Below are 6,920 nucleotides of genomic sequence, written 5' to 3' on the forward strand. Positions count from 1 at the left end.
GTTTGCTCCGTGGCCGGCCCACGTGGTTATAGGCCCGTATTTGTATACTGACATTTTCACAATAAAAGTTTTTAAAACAAAACACGGTAGTAGTATTTACATTGGTAAAGTTTTTACTTTTAGTCACTGTTTTCGAATCAGTAAAAGGCAAGTGAAATAAAGCAGTCCAATTACATGACGGATAAAAGGTATAATATGTAGGAACGCAGTAAAGATAAATGGTCAAGGGCAGTTGTGTTTGCCACTCCTGCAACATAAAGTGATCGATAAGAATCTGATAATCAGGCGTATCGGCGACTAAGACAGCAGGCCGAGTCTCTTTTACTCAACGGCTCCGTCATGGAACGAAGAAACGCCCTTTTTCTCGAAAAAGGAATATATTTTACTTGCAGGACAGTTGTAAATTTTCCGGGAAAGTACATTAGCCTGGAATATTATAACATATGTTTTAAAAAAAATAATGTTCGAAAACAATAAAAAGGGTAATTTTTAGGTCATATGACAAAGCTTTTCATCATTAAAATAACAAAAGTAAAATGAACCAATGAAAAGTTTTATTAAAAAGTCACATGACCTGTTATGCTTACGTTACGCGCTGCGCGCCGCGCCTCGGATCACTTCCGGGTGCGCTAACGCGGCGTGTCATATAACGCATTACGCGACAACGTAGGTCAAGAATATAGTCAAAATGTCTCCACCAACCAGCGTTCGGAACACAACCCTTTTCAGCAGTCCAAAAAGTTCTGTTAAATGACAACAGAGGGGACAGGCAACAAGAACAATCAGTCAAAGAGGGGAGGGCAAGTTCTTCTCTTCCGGGTCATGTTGGGGCGCTACCGGAACTGATCGAATTGGTAGTCTACAGTGTTTCTGGATGTTTCAGACTAAAGCTGGCGTCAGCATGAGAGCACTACCATCTCGTAGCTCCGTCGTGGCCATTCCACGAGCAGACATGGCAGCCGCTCCCCACCAGAAGCCTGCGGGAGTCGGGGGCCCCCAAGACTTTTGTAGAATCTTCACGGCTGAGGGGACGCTTTCGAGAATGGGACCCAAGCCCTATCAGGGAAGCGTCCGAGTTCAAAGGTGTCCTAGGGCCATTTTAGTGGACCAGGCCCAAAACCGAAGAGCCGGCCGCCATTTTAAGAGTCCTGTGGCAGCCGCCTATCGCTGCACCGCAAGAGCGGGAGCAACTCAACTACATGGTGAGCGAGACGCTGTAGTCGCAAGAGCGGGCGGTAAACAGCTGAATGGCGGAAGAGGCACAGTGTAGCAAAAGCGGGCGGAATGGCAACTGAAACGGTAAAGGGGCGCCCCACTACAGCGTGTCTTCAGGTCAAACGGATTGTGGGACAAGGTCCAGAATTGAAGAGTCATCAAAAGGCAAAAAGTTCCGCCGGACCCCGGGAGCCGGCCGTCTATGTCGGGGGCGATCTCAGGCTACACCAGTGCTATAAGACTTGGGGAGGGTGTCGGAGCCAAGCGTCTTCTCCGAGTCCAAGGCCATCACACCGCCCCTCAGGGGCCTCCGTCAAGCTGTTTAGGAAGGTAACATATCACATTGTTTTCAAATGCAGTCAGGTCCACAAACGACACTCACTTACTTTGAGAATAGTGAAGCTGCAGTAGGTGGAAATAAGCTTCAGACAGTGTTACAAGCACTGCTCAGAACTCTGAACTATGGCACCCAATATCCAGAACTTATGCCATTTGAGAATGGCAGTGACATTGAAGCAACTCAGGGACCAAAACCATTAACGTACTTTCACATATGAAAATCTTACTTGGGGAGGGGGCAGGAGCGAAGCGCCCCCTCCCAGTCCGCGCCACCACACCGTATGTTGAAAATCTGAAGCCATCGTTCTACAAAGTCAACCAACCTTGGATGGAAAAATCTAGAAAAATGTACAAACTGAAAACCAGTTTTGGTCTGCATAGCATCAGTAGCAACGCTTGCTATCAGAGTGCATGAGTTTCATGCTCGATCGATTGAGCTAGCCGGATCGGGCAATAAAAAGTATAAAATAGTTATGTAAATAGTTATTTAATAAAATGTTTTACCCTGTTTCTTTGCTGGTGTGTTGTCTATATTTTTAATATTTGCATAGGGTTTGTCGTTATTTTGGGCGGGGTGGGTGACGGAGTCGAGCTGTCTTGCAGCCCTCATGGTGTGGAGCTCAGTTCATCTCACTATTTTCGTATTTCTCATGAAGGGTTGTTCCTAATATTTCTATTTTAGCGAGGTCAAAAAGAGATCCAATTAGTGGCCTACTGATTTTGCTCGATTACTTTTATTTTTTTACACGATTTTTCACTATCTGCAAAGACTAAACAGAGTATTGCGACTTTGTGCTTGTTTGTAAATAGAGAATGATCCAAAGAGAACCAATTCTAAAACAGTAAATGCTTGGATAACAATCAATCAAATGGAGAGACAAGCAGGCACGACGGATTACAACGGGGGTAAAGGTCTGCGTTAACTACCGTTAACTATCTGCAAAGAGAGAGTACTACTAAGAGAAAAGAGGGGAGGGGGGGGTGCAGCGTTCAAAGCACATCAGCGTGCATAAATAGGAAATTTTTTTTATCTATCACGTACTTGACATTTTAAAGCTTTTCATATTTGCTATTAAAAAACCATTGAAATTCACTGAAAAAACCATAGGTTATAGTGGATATATAGTTAGGAATTTGCATTTACAAAACCTTGAAAATTCAATGAAAAAACCATTGGTTTTAGGCCATATATAGTTAGGGATTTGCATTTACAAAACCTTATTTTACTCGCATAAAACCATTGAAATTCCATATATAGTTAGATGCGCTAACTATATATCGCGCACCCGCAATCCACTGCTGATGATGTCACATATTACATCATTCATGACATGGTCAGTGACATCACTGATGACATCACTGATGACATCTCAAATGACATCACTGATGACATATCAAATGACATCACTGATGACATCACTGATGATATCTCATTTGACATTACTGATCACATCACTGATGATATCATTCATGTGATAATACGATGAACCTCTTCAGACTCTAATATACCCTTAGATACAATCAGTGTAAACAGACACTCACAGACTGTCACTCATCCATGGAGTTACTCACACACCTAGTCAGTCATGCAAAGAATCAATCACATCTCCATTTCCTCAACTATACAGTTATACAAACTTTACTTATTCAAACATATACTAACACATATTTACTCTCTTATACAATCCCTGATACAAGTTCACAATGATCCATACAGCCATTCACACATTCACTGGCTCTTATGCACAGTTATTTATATATGTCAACTCTCACATGTACTGTGTTTTACATATGTACTTACTTTGACATGTAGCACTGAGATATCCATTCACTCACCAATACATTCATGCACACAGTCAACCGCCCATACAGCTGTTTCCACATGCACTTTTGAAACCATACATCTAGTGAATCAACTGCTCACACATCTATGCACAGTCATACACCTCCCAGCCACCCACACACACACTCAGTCTCCCATACAAATACTTGGGCAACCAATCAATAATCCATATAGTTACTCATATAGCTACTTATCAACACATGCAACAGTTTACAGAACAACAGACATAATGATGCACTAATTAAGACAGTTTAGTCACTAACCCATGCACTCAGTGAGACACATTTAATCACTCACTCATACAGTCAGTCATGCACCTACTAAATCCTTCATCCAGACACTTATAAATCCAATCATTCATCAATATGTAAGACATATTTTAACTTTACAGAAACATACAGTCACTGGATGTTGTCATCAGTGATGTCATCAGTAATGTCAAATGAGATGTCATCAGTGATGTCATCAGTGATGTCATTTGAGATGTCATCAGTGATGTCATCAGTGATGTCATCAGTAATGTCAAATGAGATGTCATCAGTGATGTCATCAGTGATGTCATTTGAGATGTCATCAGTGATGTCATCAGTGATGTCATCAGTAATGTCAAATGAGATGTCATCAGTGATGTCATCAGTGATGTGATCAGTAATGTCAAATGAGATATCATCAGTCTTTGTTCGCCCTAAGTTGGCAGGGGATGCCCAGACGTGGGTCCCTTGCTCACTTTGCCACTGGATTCAAGCTAGCCTGGCTGAAGACGGCTGATTAGCCAGAAACTGGTCCCAGGATGCTTGTTTCCGGTTCAGGGAAGACATGGCTTGGCAGTTCGGGCTGGACTGTTCCCATGAGGCACAGGGTCAGATTGATTTGCATATGGCCATGTCTGAATTGGGAAGGTGGAGTGAGCTAAAGAATGATGATGGATTAAACCCAGATCAGTTGACTGGGGGTGAGTGTTTGATTTGTTCCAACGCTCCGTCCATCATCCCCTTTGGTATCGCTTTGTTCGCCCTAAGTTGGCAGGATATGCCCAGACGTGGGTACCTTGCTCACTTTGTAAGGGTGTGACCGTGCACAGCTTTCCAAGGTAAGTCTCACAATTGTAAGTATATTGTGCTCCAGAAAATCATTCCCCGCTCGGGAATGTGCTGAAATACTATGGAGGTAGCACCTACGCCAATGTGTAGGTGTCTTTCCGGGCACAGATTTCGTGGTGCTGTGAAAAACAGCTGTATTCAAACAACAAATTCTTCAACGCTATGTTCATGAATTTTAATTTCCTTTACATAAATCCAGGAGAATATCAATGCTTCTTGACTCTCTGATTCAAATATGATATAGATATTAATCATCCATAATCAACCATTAATGCATTAATTCATTCCCAATGCATTTCGGCAACCCTGCCTTCATCAGGGGAATATCTATAAATAAAATAAATAGAAATTTCATGACGTAAACAGACTAACCACTGTACTATGACCACCACCACAGTTAATTCAAAACATGAAAAAAAAAGTGACAGGGAAGACATGGCATGGCAATTCGGGCTGGACTGTTCCCATGAGGCACAGGGTCAGACAGATTTGCATATGGCCATGTCTGAACTGGGGTGGTGGAGTGAGCTAAAGAACGATGATGGATTAAACCCAGATCAGTTGACTGGGGGTGAGTGTTTGATTTGTTCCGTCCGTCATCCGCTTTGGTATCGCTTTGTTCGCCCTAAGTTGGCAGGGTATGCCCAGACGTGGGTCCCTTGTTCACTTTGCCACTGGATTCAAGCTAGCATGGCTGATCGTGGCTGTTTAGCCAAAAAACGGTCCCAGGATGCTTGTTTCCGGTCCAGGGAAGACATGGCTTGGCAGTCTGGGCTGGACAGTTCCCATGAGGCACAGGGTCAGACTGATTTGCATATGGCCATGTCTAAACTGGGGTGGTGGAGTGAGCTAAAAAACGGTGATGGATTACACGCGGATCAGTTGACTGGGGGTGCATCTCTCTCTCTCTCGCCTGAAAATGAACTTGCAAGAGTGAGATAAAAAGAGAGGAAGTCGTGCAGGAAATAGTCCTGAGTTGGAATGAAGACCACGCAACTGTGGCATTCGTTCGGTACCCGCTGCCTTTCACAGATCTGGCAGCAGGCTCCCAAGGCAATTGTTGGGCCCCACTTTTTTTGAACAATCTAAAACTCCCAATAACCGATGAAAATTCAGTTTCGATCGATGGTATTTTACATTGTCCAATAAAGCCTATTTGCCGTGACAGTACTTAAAATGCCTGGAATTCCAGAAAATATTTTCTTAGCTGTTTGAGACTGAAAGAAAACTGTCTCGCAGTAAAAGTCAAACTGAGCTTTTCAAAGTGGCGCTGCCTCCCTGTCCGTCTCAGAGTTGGACCAAAGCTGCTCTCGGAACAGCTGGTTCAAAGGCGGCTTTCGCTGTTGTTTACCCAAACTGTCGTGCGCAGATAAACGCGTCCAATGAGGCGAACACAGGCACATTCCTTCAACGGAACTCACAACCTACAGCAGAGTAATGGAGACGAGAACATGCCCTAGTCCTGTATATCCTGGTGTGCTTTTCAATCGTGCAATCAAAATTCACCGATCAGCAGATCAAACGAGATCAAACACAGTGCAAAGTAAGGAACTCCCACCCTACACGTTCTCCTATTTGTCCGCGTATTATTGTGTGCTTGTTGCTAGCAATATAGCAATTCTTTAGAAATAAAAACGCACACATCTAATACAAAACGAACTTTAAAAATGCATGTTGTACATTACAGAAAAGGTAACTGGCGCTTATTTGTCTGCGTATTTTTGCTTGTTACTAGCTATTAAGCAATTCCTTAAACATAAAATGCACACATATAATACCAAACAAACTTTAAAAACTCATGTTGCACATTACAGAAAAGATAACTGGCGCCTAGCAGTTTAGACATTAGTATGAAAAGCGTTTTCCAGTCTATATATACTACGACATACAGTATAAATATATTTTTTATTGCGCCTCCTGATAATATATTTGATCTTAAATAACATCAAATAGCTGGCTTACTTTGCTTGCAGGTCCTTCCCACAGCTGGAGACGCTAGACTGAACCAGCGCATGCAGATGTGCTTTCAGGAAAGCACTCCCCTTTTAACTATCTCCTACCCATGTTGGCGCCGGGGTCTACCCATCACTCTGGGATAAAGATGTCATTTCCTGATTCTCCTTCTGAAGTGACGTGCCATTTGTCAGCGCTGTGAGCTGAGCCTCGCGCACACAGCCGAGTTTCCCTTCAGAGAAGCCAGTACGTTGTGCGGTCTCGTGGGGAGGCGCTTCTTCAGCTAAAGGCAACCAGACCAAGTGCTGGATGGTTCTCGAAGTAATGTGTTTTTAAGTGGAAACATAAGAGCCTTGATGAGTTTATGTTTTTAACATTGCTTCTTCAGTGTGTCATTGTAACCACCTACTCAGCTACTCTGCATGACTGCATGAACCCTGGCTGTGTGATACAAGCAGCTATAAAGGGAA

At 43.1% G+C, this 6,920-nt stretch overlaps 1 protein-coding gene across 1 annotated transcript in view; it reads right to left on the minus strand.

Annotated features, from left to right (window-relative positions):
* Nucleotides 1-6,686, minus strand: part of C1QTNF7 (C1q and TNF related 7) — a 225,115-nt gene extending 218,429 nt beyond the window's left edge. The window contains exon 1 of the mRNA XM_086964075.1: nt 6,460-6,686. The gene's annotated coding sequence lies outside the window, so the exon portion shown is untranslated. The remainder of the gene's footprint in view (nt 1-6,459) is intronic.
* Nucleotides 6,687-6,920: the final 234 nt, after the last annotated feature.

The sequence above is a fragment of the Lissotriton vulgaris genome, chromosome 3_2 (genome assembly GCF_964263255.1).
Source record: "Lissotriton vulgaris chromosome 3_2, aLisVul1.2, whole genome shotgun sequence".
Classification (NCBI taxonomy): Eukaryota; Metazoa; Chordata; class Amphibia; order Caudata; family Salamandridae; genus Lissotriton; species Lissotriton vulgaris.